The sequence below is a fragment of the Giraffa tippelskirchi genome, chromosome 11 (assembly GCF_054371585.1).
Source record: "Giraffa tippelskirchi isolate mGirTip1 chromosome 11, T2T-mGirTip1v1.2.pri, whole genome shotgun sequence".
NCBI classification, from domain to species: Eukaryota; Metazoa; Chordata; class Mammalia; order Artiodactyla; family Giraffidae; genus Giraffa; species Giraffa tippelskirchi.
The window spans coordinates 21,573,312-21,585,654 of NC_137285.1; the positions used below are offsets into that span (position 1 = coordinate 21,573,312).

Genomic DNA, 12,343 nt, shown 5'->3' on the forward strand with positions numbered 1-12,343 from the left:
GCTTTAGTGTGGGGTTCATTTTTCTTGCTGGAACCACTGATATTCTAAGAAAAAAGTTTCTCCTGTGTTCATGATGTAATTGGCCCAGTTTATTATTGTTAGTGTGCCACGCAGGTATACTTTGCTTTATTTAGTAGGTGTGTAGCAGAAAAGTTGCATGTCAATCAAATTTTATTTTTTTCATCCAATTTCACAACAGTTGAGAGATGTGTAAATTCCATCTGACCCTGTGCTGGCCTTGGCTTCTGTCTCATTGCTTGTTGTTTTCTGTACCCATTAAATTGGCCATCACCAGGCTATGGTCCATAGACCAAATCTGGCCCTTGACCTGTTTATTGTGTAAATAAAGTTTTATTGCACCAAGCCTGTTTGTTTACTTACTATCTATGGTTGCTTTCTCACAACAAGGGCAGGGTTGAGTAGTTGTGACAGAGATCATATGGCTTGCAGAGCCTAAATAAATTGCCTACTATCTGGCCCTTTCAAAGACAAAGTTTGCCTTAAACGTTCAAGCAGGGAATGCTCTGTAAATGTGTGTTTATAGCCCCCTATGGTCAAAACAAGTATCCCCTTTTAATGTCTAAAAGATTATCCAGCTTGTTTGAATAAGAAGAACTGTGGGTTTGGTATCTCTTGGTTAAAAAAGAAAAACATATTGATTGAAAGTTGCCATCAATTCAGTAATGCTTCTGAACGACTAGGTTTTGGCAATTACAGTAGCATTTATGTAACATTTTAAAAATAGTAGCACATGTGTGTGGGAGATATTTTTTACTCTGCAGGCAAAGCTTGATGGCTCACAGCTCAGAAGACCCCTTGTAGGGATGCTGCTGGAGGGAGCTAGTATTAAAGGAACCTACTGGTTAGTTATTTTATACTCAGAATGACTCCAATCAATGGATCTCTTTTATGACCTTGTGTTTTTTCATATTTGGTTGTTTTAAAGATTAACATAGCCTTTTCTCTTTTATCTGTGACACCGAGGTCTGTGATATTTTAAGTTTCCGAATTTAAGATTTTCGGTGCACTCATGGAGATGATGTGTCAAATGCAAGAGTATGCCAGTGTATTAAATCTGGATTATCGTAGTTGCAAAGTACAAAATAGGGAATTTTTATACTAGTCTCTGAAGGTGGGAAGCTTAAGGAGGAAACAGCTTCAGGCATGGCTAGATCCAGGGGTTTAACGCTCTTCTAATGAGAGCTTATGCTCTCCCTCTGTCTCTTGGTTCTCTTTTTCCCCGTGTTCATCTAATTCTTTGATGGCAAAGTTGGCTATCGGCTTTTCTCCAACCAGCAAAAATCAAATGTCTCTTTCTTAATCGTCCCAGCAAGAATCACAGGACTGACTTTTACTAGACTAACATGAGTTGTGTGCTGACCTCTCAACCAGGAACTGTGGCTGTGGGGATGGAATCCTTCATCTGATCAGCCACACTTAAGTCAGAAGCTCATCTTGGGAGTCAGAATTGGAAGGAACTTGCTGGAGAGATAGTCAGGGAATTGTTTCCCAAAAGAAAATCTGGGTGCTTCCACCAGAAGGAAAAAAAATTTACTATGACAGGCTACCAAGTGAGGTGGGGACATTCCCTCCCCACCCCCAACCCCGCATCCACCCCCCCTCAAACCCCGCACCAGGTAGGGAGAGCTCTCATGACTGAATTGATACCTCTGGTACTCTTCCCTCAAGGAGCCAACACTTACCCCTCCCGCCCTTTGTGGGTTCTCTTCTGGCTGCTCCTGAATCTCCTGGGGCTTCCGTTTTGTGCATGTGACCTCTGAAACCCCAGTCCAGTGATCTCACACATATCTTAGTTGCTTTGGTTGAAAACACAGACTATTTGGAATGTAACCTGCTAATATATATGAAAAGAGAACTTGATCTTTGACCCAGCAATCTCACTGCTGGGAAACCTATGCTTTCTAGAAATAAAAGCACCACTGGTAAGATTGTATGCTCATGGATATTTATAGCAGTATTGTCTGTAATGGTGAGAAAGAGAAAAAAAAACCTTGATTGTTCATCAATAAAGTAATTCTGGACTAAATAGTGGTATTTACAGGCTTGGACCACTATGTAGCTATTAAAAAGAATGGATTGGACCTCCCTTGTCCTGGAGGGATGACCAGGGCTTATTGTCAAGGAGAAAAGTGAGCAGCAGGATAACTTAGACTGTGCATGCCATTTTAATAAAAACAACTGACCCAAAGTCTCCTGTGTGTATAAAATAGCTATATTTAGATGGTGCTTTCTATATGGCAGTCATGGTTCTAATATGTCTACATGTATGAACTCATTCTCAACAAGCCTGGGAGATGTGTGGATATTATTATTATATCCATTTAAAAAATTATTTTTAATTGAAAGATAATTGTTTTATAATATTGTGTTGGTTTCTACCATACATCAACATGAATATGCCATAGGTATACATACGTCCCTTCCCTCTTGAACCTCCCTCCGAGTTTCTACCCCATCCTACCCCTCTAGGCTGTCACATAGCCCCTGTTTGAGTCCCCTGAATCATATAGCAAATTCCCACTGGCTATCTGCTTTGCATATGGTGGTATATATATTTTAATGCTACTTTCTCAATTCGTCCCACCCTCTCCTGTCCCTGCTGTGTCCATGTGTCTGTTCTCTCATCTGAGTCTCTATTTGTTGTTGTTGTTTAGTTGCTAAGTCATGTCAGACTCTTGTGACCCCATGGACTGTAGCCCATCAGCCTCTTCTGTCCATGGGATTTCCCAGGCAAGGATACTGGAGTGGGTTGCCATTTCCCTCTCTAGTGGATCCTCCTGACCCAAGGATCAAACACATATCTCCTGCATTGCTGGTGGATTCTTTACTGATAAACCACCAGGGAAGCCCCCTGACTCTCTATTCCTGCCCTGCAAATAGGTTCATCAGTACCATTTTGCTAGATTCCATGTATATATATTAGTATATGATATTTGTTTTTCTCTAACTTACTTGACTCTGTAAAACAGGCTCTGGGTTCATCCACCTCACTAGAACTGACTCAAATTTGTTCCTTTTTATGGCTGAGTAATATTCTATTGTATATATATACCACAACTTTTCCATTCATCTGTCAGTAGACATCTAGGTTGCTTCCATGTCCTGGATATTGTAAATAGTACTGTGATGAACCTGGGGTACATGTGTCTTTTTCAATTATGGTTGGGATTGCTGGGTCATATGGTAATTTTATTCCTAGTTTTATAAAGAAATCTCCATACTGTTCTCTATAGTGGCTGTATCAATTTGCATTCCTACCAGGGCTGGAGTTTTAATCCAGGTACTTTGGATATTAACCAGCAGACCATGCTGCCTCTCACCCCTCTCCCATCCCTTCACACATGTGCTTTTATATTATTTTATTAGCATGGGAAAGGTGTGGCTGGACTACTGACCTTAGTGAAAGAATGAAGGTGGGGGTGGTGGGAAAGGAGTGGGGGAGTTTCAAGGGAGGAAATCAGAAAAGTTTGAGACATTTCAGCCACAATAGTGCTAATTAAAAAAAAAAAAATAATGCTGATTTTTAAGTAGAGAGCCTGGCTCTTTCTCTTAGGGTTTCTGGGTCCCCACTGGGGCTGGTGAGATTGCCTTGTTTGGGACCTCCTGAATTTGATGCTTTGCTTTGCTGGTGCTGGGGGCTAAGTTGCATGGGATTCAGGCGACCCAGGAGGGATGCTCCTTGGTGTTTCACTGGGGAAATAAAGCCGGGCTGTGGTGTGATGGGTGTATTTATTGAAAATGGGGTCATCCGTGAGTGACAGAGAATTAAAATAGTGATGACATGAGAATTACCTGGCAGTCCAGTGGTTAGGACTTGATGTTCACTGCCAGGTCCCAGGATTGCTCCCTGGTAGGGTAACTAAGATCCCACAAGCTGTGTGGCTTGGTTGAAAAAAAAAAGTGTTGGCTTAAAAAGTTAAGAGTTTATTTCTTTCCCAAGTCAGATTCTGGAGCTCGGTAGCCCAGGACTGTAGGTTGGCTCTGTTCTGTGAAAGCCTCATGGACCCTTTCTCCTTCTACCATTTCAAGGTTGAGGTCTTTGCCCTCATGGCCCAAAATGGCAGCTACAGGTACAGCCATCTCATCTTCATTCCAGGCACCAGGATGGGGGTGCAGATAAAGAAAGGGTAAAGGATTTGTATCAATTATCTTTTACAGAAAAGTCCTAGAAGCAGCCCCAAGATGCTTCTACTTATATCCTGTTGGTTATGATGAGATTACATGGCCACATATAGTTGTGAAGGAATCTGGGGAATGCAGTCTTCCTTTGAAGTTGCTGAAAATAAAAGTTCTGTTACTCTGACAAAAGAATGGATATTGGGGGGATAATTAGTAGCTGGGGATGAATACTTTAGCAGGAATAGCAAAGCATTTGAAGAGAAGGTATAAACAATCAGGATCTTTTATAATTGCACTGTGTGTGTGTGTGTTTGTCTGTGTGCGTGTTTGTGTTTGAGATTTTATTCTTCCTCCTAGGATGGGAACCTGGGAAACAGTTTTTCTGGGTGAAAGCAGTTTGGCGATTGCACAACACTGTCTCTGTCAAAGCTGTGAAAGTGGTTTAAAAAATGTGACAGATAGGCCCCAAGTCCCCTTTGTGTAATTTTCTTCCCAAAGGTAACTACTCTATTTATCAGTTTGTTGTGTATTTTTTCCTGTAGGACTATATATAATTTCTTCCCCAGTATCCATGTACATATAGAACTATTTTTTTTCAATCACTGCCTGCTATTTCATGGCAGGGAAATATCAAGGTGTATTTAGTGATTTTCCTCTGCCTTAGGGCTTCCCTGGTAGCTCAGATGGTAAAGAATCTGGCTGCAATGCGGGAGATCTGGGTTCAGAAGTTCTCTTGGAGGAGGGCATGGCAACCCACTCCAGTATTCTTGCCTGGAGAATTCCATGAATAGAGGAGCCTGGCGGACTACAGTCCATAGGGTCACAAAAAGTTGGACATGACTGAGCAACTAAGCACACAGAAGATGGAGGATTCCCCAAACATCAAAAGGAGGTTTAGAAAGATATGCAAATGTCCATTCTATCCAGCAGAAACACTGCGCAGAAATCAGCACCTAACCCGGATCTCCAGACGTTTGAGGAAAGCCAGGCAGGGTGTGACTGAGTGACAGTTATTAAAAGAACTGACACCTGAAGAAGTGGAGTTAACAGAAAAACAGGAATGGTCAGGGGCTGGTTCTTAGAACCCAGGCCTCTTCCAAGAGGTGCTTGCTTTTTGATGACAAGGACCTGCCGATGCTTCCCAAGGCTCCATTCTCAGTGGTTCCAGCAATGGATGGTCCCCAAAGGACTTAGAAATGCTAGTCCCTCTACTCACGGCATTTCTCTAGATTCTGGGAGCTTCAGTCTTAGAAGAGAGCCATCTTCTGTTCCCCAGTCTTTGCCTCCATAGCACTTAACACAGACACATTCCTTTCTAATGCAACAAGTTCTTTAGAAAGCACCATGAATTTATGATGAATTTTTAATTTCCCTATGATATTTTTTTCTCTTCCACCCACCACCCCCCCACGCCCAGCCCAGTTAAAGTGTTTTTCTTTTAAATTTATGGGCTGAGCTGTTAAGAAGGTCTGTATATTTCAGGAGAAAAAAGTGCTGGGGAAGAGGGGGGTTGGCCTCACCGTTTGTACCAGCTTCACTTAAACAGGCTCCAGAGTTGCCTCCTTTTCCTACTTGATCAATTTGCCTGTCATCTCAGATTATTTTGTAAGGGCAACTAACTTCTGCTTCTCTTCATTACAGTATTGAGGACGATATGAGAGAGGAAGCTGCTGGAATTTCTTTCTCAAGCTTTGCCATCCTGTATGGTTCCCTAACTCTTATTCTCTTTCTTTGTGGAAGTTTTTAATAAGTGTTTGAATGAGAGATGAACTTCTGTAGCACCTCCTGTCAGCTTTCTATATCTTAGTGCTTGGTTATACAGTTTGCTCCTCCTTCAGCTGCTCTTAAAAACTGGTTTCAAAGAGATGACTGAAATTAAGATCTTGAATTGCAGTGTCAGACTAATACTGCTACTGCTAAGTCACCTCAGTCGTGTCCGACTCTGTGCGACCCCATAGACGGCAGCCCACCAGGCTCCGCCGTCCCTGGGATTCTCCAGGCAAGAACACTGGAGTGGGTTGCCGTTGCCTTCTCCAATGCGTGAAAGTGAAAGTGAAGTCACTCAGTCGTGTCCGACTCTTAGCAACCCCATGGACTGCAGCCCACCAGGCTCCACCATCTATGGGATCTTCCAGGCAAGAGTACTGGAGTGGGGTGCCATTGCCTGACTGCTTGGGTTTAAATCCCCATTCTGCCACTTGCTTGCTCTGTGACTTTGGGTGAATTACTTAACCTCTCTGTGCCACAGCATGTTCATCTGTGAAAGGGGGAAAGTAAGAGCTCCTACACTTTGGAATGTTTTCAGGATTAAGGGAGATCTTGTGTAAGAATTCAATGTAGTGCTTGAATTCACATGGGTCTGTAATAAATGTTAGCCCTGGTTTAATCTTCTTCTCCAGCCACTGAGTTTTTAATTGAACACTTGCCATGTGCCCTGGTGTTCATTTTTGTGCTTTTCCCCCCCTTATCTCTTATTCCACATTACCTCATACCAAATCTTGTTGTATGATAGTGGTTGACTGCTATTTTGCCTTCCTCTGAGAGTAACACCCTGATTTTGTTTTGGGGAATCACTGCTTCCTGGCTTTGAGGTTTGGTTATTGATAACTTTCTCCTCCTACTCCTCCATGGGCAGGCTCATGACTTGTGCCTGACCAGCCAGAACATCTCATCTCCTAGGCTTCAAGGATTGGCTCAGGCTTGGGCACATGACCCAAGCTGGGCCAATGAAATCCAGTTCTAGGATGTTTGTTGCAAGCACTGGGGGAGGGAAGCTTCCTTTTCTGTTGCAGTTGGTAAGCTGGGAGGATGTGAGCCTGAATGTATCCGTTATTATTGCTATGTAACAAGTTTAAGCCACAAACTGATGGCTTAAAACTATCTGCATGTATCACTTCAAGGTTTCTGTGGGTCAGGAATCCCGTGCAGGTTAGCTTCTGTTTCCAGATCTCTCACAAGGCTGCTATTACGGTGTAGGTCAGGGCTGAGCTCTCATCTGAAGGCTTGACCATGGAAGAGTTGGCTTCTGTGCTTACATGGTTGTTGACAGGATTCAGTTTTTGTGGGTTCTTAGACTGAGAGCCTTAGGTTTTTGACACGTGGTCCTCTCCATATAGAAGAGAGTGGCTTCACCAAAGTGACTAAGTGACAGTTTCTTATGACCTAATCACAGAAGTGATCTCCCTTCCACACTGAGATATGACAGTGATCAGAAGAAATTTACTCAAGGGGAGGGGACCACACAAAAACCATGAATGCCATCAGGTGATGAATATTAGAGATCATCTTAGAAGCTACCTACCATTCTGGAACTGCATGAGAAGGAAGCAACATGTGTAACAGAACACAGGTGAGTGCAGCTCTTGGCATGCAGGCTGTTGCTGTGGGCCATTACCTCCCCACCCTGTTACTAGGCAGTGATTACCGCTGGATCATTATTGGTCCTGCTCGGCCATTGGTCAGCACTGTAGTGGGCCTCACCCACAACTGACCAACTGTCAAGGAGTGACCGTTAGTGGTCCTGCTCGGTAGTTGGTCAGTGCCACAGTGGGCCCCTCCCTCAAGCAACCAACTCTTGAGTGACAGTTAGTGATCTTGCTCAACCATTGGTCAGTGCTGTAGTGGGCCCCACCCACAAGCGACCAACTGTCAAGGAATGACAGTTAATGGTCTTGCTCAGCCATTGGTCAGTGCTGTATTGGGCTCCATCCACAAGTGACCAACTGTCAAGGAATGACCGTTAGTGGTCCTGCTCCGTCATTGGTCAGTGCCATAGTGGGCCCCTCCCCCAAGCAACCAACTGTCAAGGAGTGACCGTTAGTGGTCTTGCTCAACCATTGATTGGCACTGCATTAGGCCCAGCCCACAAGCAACCACTGTCAAGGAGTGATCCTGAGTGAGGCAGTTTGGTCTATGGTTGGACAGGTGGTCGTCAGGTGGAAAGTGAGGTAAGAGGCAGAATCCTGGGCTCCTCTGGCTTACCCGGCCTCAGGCCAGTAGGTGAGCAAGGGAAAGAGGGTGACCCAGTGAACAGGCTGGGGGCTGTGTCCTGCAGAGCTCCAGAGCCCTCACAATGCCTCCCACAGGTTGGGTCCAGACCTTGAGGCAGAGGTGAGCTTCCCCCTCATCCCTGCAACCTAACGGCAGTGGCTGTCTGCATAGGATGAAGTCTGCGGGACCTGGCTCCCACCGTATGGGCGGCCTGAGGGCTGGCTGGGTCCTGGGTGCCTGCTCCCTTAGTGATGACAGCTGGACAGGGTCTGGGGACTTAGCCCTGAGGGAGCCGCCAACTGAATTCTGCCTCCTCTTAGCCCTTCCTGGACCTCAAAGGGTGAAAGTTGTGCCTTGGGACCTTACCCTTTCTTGTCAGGACAGAGAATAACATTTGTTTGGTGGAGGTTTACAGAAACATCCTTACCTGACCATGGCCTGACCTCAAGAACAAAGGATCTGATGCCAAGATGTTGGCAACAACAACCGTTTCCCCTCCCTCCTCCGTCCTAGAAAAGGGCTTTGCTGAGAGCTTTTGGGGAGCTTGGGGCTTTTTCTAAAAGATAATTGATTTGTTTTGTTTCAACTGTGCTGGGTCTCTAGTTGTGGAGAGTGGGGGCTATTCTGTAGTTGCGGTGCTCGGACTTCTCACTGCGGTGGCTTCTCTTGCTGTGGAGCATGGGTCTAGGGTGCACGGGCTTCAGTAGTTGCAGCACGTGGGCTCAGTAGTTGTGGCTCCCGGGCTCTAGAGCACAGGCTTGGTAGTTGTGGCTTAGTTGCTCTGTGGCACGTGGGATATTCCTGGACCAGGGATTGAAACCTGCACACAAGGAAACAAGTTTGAGAGTTTTAAGGCATAAGCCACCCAGTTCCTTGCAGGGCCCTGCAATAAACCTTTCTGTGCTCCAAACTCCCATGTTTTGGTATTGTTTGGTCTCACTGTATGTTGAGCCCGCGGATTTGCGTTTCAGTAACTTATGGGGGAAAACAAAGCCAAGAGACGGAGATGGGGAGAGTTTTCTTGTGACCCTTTTGGAGTCTCCAAAAGTAGCTGCTTCTGTCAACTTGATCTAGAACTTCCCCAGTTCAGGAACCAATACATTTTTCCTTAAGATACTTTGAGTTGGGTTTCTGTCACTTGCAAGAGTCTTGATGAAGACTTGCAAAATTCTTCTCAGATTCCCTTGCCTGGCAATGACTGCTCCTCCTTGGAAAGCCTTTACATTCTGTGTGCTTGACAAAATCTAGAAAGTGTCACACGTCTTACCTCTCCTTGAGTCTGAGCTCATGGAGGGCAGAGTTGTGTGAATTTTTTTTAACCCCCTTTCTTGCTTTACTGCAGTGCCTAGAATGCTGTCAGACACAGCAGATGCCATCTGTCAGTAATTACCAGTATGTGAGGCTCTTCCTTGTCTGCCCTCCTCCCCTCACCAGTCAAAAGTGTCTCAGAAATGATCTCAGTCTCCCTGCACCTGCCTTCGGGTTGGGACTCTGGATGTCAAAGGCAAAAGCATTTCTGATGCTACCCTCCAGAGGCAGTGCACATCTGCCCACAGAAATCACAGTGAGACTGTGAATTTCACAGTGGGTGGGTTAACCTAACAGAAACAACAAGTCACAAACAGTAGTGCTAATCAGAGGTAGCGCTTGGCCAATTCCGTTAACATTTTAGGTTTTAACTGATGACTTTTATGATGACACCGTGAAAACATTTACTGATACCGTCATTATTTTTTTTAATTAAAAACATTAAAAATTTGACGTATAGTTGATTTACAATGTTTTGCCAATCTCTGCTGTGTGGCAGAGTGACTCAGTTTTACACATATAATATGTACATTCTTTATTCTTAATATTCTTTTCCATTATGGTTTATTCCAGTAGATTGGATATAGTTCCCTGTGCTATACAGTAAGATCTTGTTGTTTATCCATTCTAGATGTAATAGTTTGCATCTGCTAACTGCAAAGTCCCAGTTCATCCCTCTCCCTCACCCTCTACCCCTTGGCAACCACAAGTCTGATGTCTATGTCTGTGAGTCTGTTACTGCCTTGCAGATTGGTTCATTTGTGCCATGTTTTAGATTCCACATACGAGTGATATCATATGGTATCTGTCTTCTCTTTCTGGCTTACTTCACTTAGTATGATAATCTTTAGGTCCATCCATGTTGCTGCAAATGTCATTTCATTCTTTTTTATGACTGAGTAATATTCCATTGTATATGTATACTAGATCTTCTTTATCCATTCATCTGTTGATGGACTTTTAGGTTGTTTCCATGTTTTGGCTATTGTGAGAAATGCTGTTAACAACATTTTTTTTTTTTTAGTGATACGAGTTTTTAATTTTTTTCTAGAATTAGTAGAATTTTCTTGCATGTCAAGAAAGTATGATCTCCTATCTGATGCCAGTGTATAAAAAAAAACATGCTTTTTCCACAGATCCATGTTAATGTGCTTTTCATGAGTGAAGTCAGTCTATTGCAATGACACAGCCTTGGAGGTCACTCAGGGTCACATCCAAATGCATTTTACTCGCTGGAGTCCAGCCCATAATCAAGGGAAGGGAAACCTGACTCCCTCTTATGATCAGAAGATTGTCAAAGAATTTGCAGGCATATTTTAAGGCCATCACAAGGGCCTTGGAGAAAAATGGCTGCAGGTAGAGGGGCCTCAGCAAGGATTAGTCACTGAATTATCTAGGGATCATGAACCTCCAGGATCTAATGCCTAGTGACCTGAAGTGGAGCTGATGTAATAATAATAGAAATAAAGTACATAATAAATGTAACATGCTTGAATCATCCTGAAATCATTTCCTACCTTAGTCCTTGGAAAAATAATCTTCCTCAAAACCAGTTTCTAGTGCCAAAAAGGTTGGGAACTGCTGGAAAGGACCTCTGACCAGTGAGGAATGGCCAGAGATCTCTGGTCAGTGATAAGTCTGACCAGTGATGGAGTGATGGAGGGAGGAGTGTCTTGCTCCTGGATCCAGGAAGCTTGTGCTGTGAGGGATAGGATGGAGGGTGGAACTGTCCGAATCCCCAGCTGGGGGGCAGTGGACCTGGTCCCCTTTCCTCTTAGTTTTTCTTGCTGTAATAATGTCCTGCTGGTCTTTCTCAGAGGTAGCAGATGTCCTGAGCCCTTTTCTGGTGATGTGCCTTGGGAGCCTATGATTTAAACGTGGCCCCGTATAGTGTCTGGACTTGTGTGTGGTCAGCAGGCTTGGTGAGGGGTCCACCACCATAGGGCCCCTAGTCACAGCCGTCACAGCCTTCTATCTTATCCTGGCAGTGGCTTTGGTACCTAGATATTCTTCTCCACCTGCCTCCCTCTCCCTCTTCATTAATTTGCTCCTTCACTCCTTTCTAAGGGATTCACTGCGAGTTCTTTAGCATTCCAGGATGGTGCTGGTGGCTACCTTTCTCTGTGTGAGAGGCTTGAATTGGAATGTTAATTTCACCTGGGGCCCCCGCATATTGTTTCTGTACTGAGTACACATTTAAAAGGGGAAAAATGTAATTGGCTCTTTCTTCCTGGGCTTCTTCCAGGAACCCCTGGGGGAGTGAATGGGAGGTTTTAGAGTTTCTGTGACCTGCTGATTTCTCCATGCAGCGTTCTGGAACTTCAGGTCCTGAGGCACACATGGAAGGAATCTTTGCTACCTCCTGATCCAGTGGTTATAAGCCAGCATCTCAGGGCCACAGACAGCCAAGGGACCTATCTATTTGGCCTGCCTAGTGCTTTAATAATTTTTGAGCCAATATTCAAGAGCTGAAAGCTTTAGTATTAAAATCTGGATTTTGGGCTTCTTTTTGGAGAGCAGCAGTACTGACTGCACTGCGTCCACATTCCCAGAGAGTGACATGTGACTGCAGTGACATTCACCAATTCATTTGCCAGTCCAGTTATCAGATATTTAGTTGGGCATTTGGTGTGCCAGGCACTATTGTAGATGCTGGTGATGTAGCCCCTACTGTCGAGGAGCTTCCATTCCATCCAGAAGGCATGGCTCTTGTATGTCACCTGTCTGAGCCCTCCAGACCATCACTGTCTAATAGAATTTTCAACAGCGATGGGAACGTTCTTTATCTGTGCTGTCCAATATGGTAGCCACGAGCCACATGTCACTGTGGAATACTTGAAATGTGTCCAACTAAGGAACTGAACTTATGATTCTGTTTCATTGGAATTCATACATACTTAAGTTT

At 44.3% G+C, this 12,343-nt stretch overlaps 1 protein-coding gene and 1 long non-coding RNA gene across 9 annotated transcripts in view; one reads left to right on the forward strand and one right to left on the reverse strand.

Moving 5' to 3' along the window:
* LOC145526008 (uncharacterized) overlaps positions 1–7,523 on the reverse strand; it is a 29,764-nt gene extending 22,241 nt beyond the window's left edge. The window contains exon 1 of the long non-coding RNA XR_014068586.1: positions 7,442–7,523. This is a non-coding gene — a long non-coding RNA (uncharacterized LOC145526008). The remainder of the gene's footprint in view (positions 1–7,441) is intronic.
* TMEM132B (transmembrane protein 132B) overlaps positions 6,887–12,343 on the forward strand; it is a 354,195-nt gene continuing 348,738 nt past the window's right edge. For 5 of the 8 annotated variants that reach the window (XM_081540520.1, XM_081540523.1, XM_081540521.1 and 2 more), the window contains exon 1: positions 7,968–8,087. The gene's annotated coding sequence lies outside the window, so the exon portion shown is untranslated. Of the gene's footprint in view, positions 7,490–7,967; positions 8,088–8,145; positions 8,251–12,343 lie in introns of those variants that run through there. The other 3 variants (XM_081540527.1, XM_081540522.1, XM_081540525.1) reach the window with 3 other exon arrangements.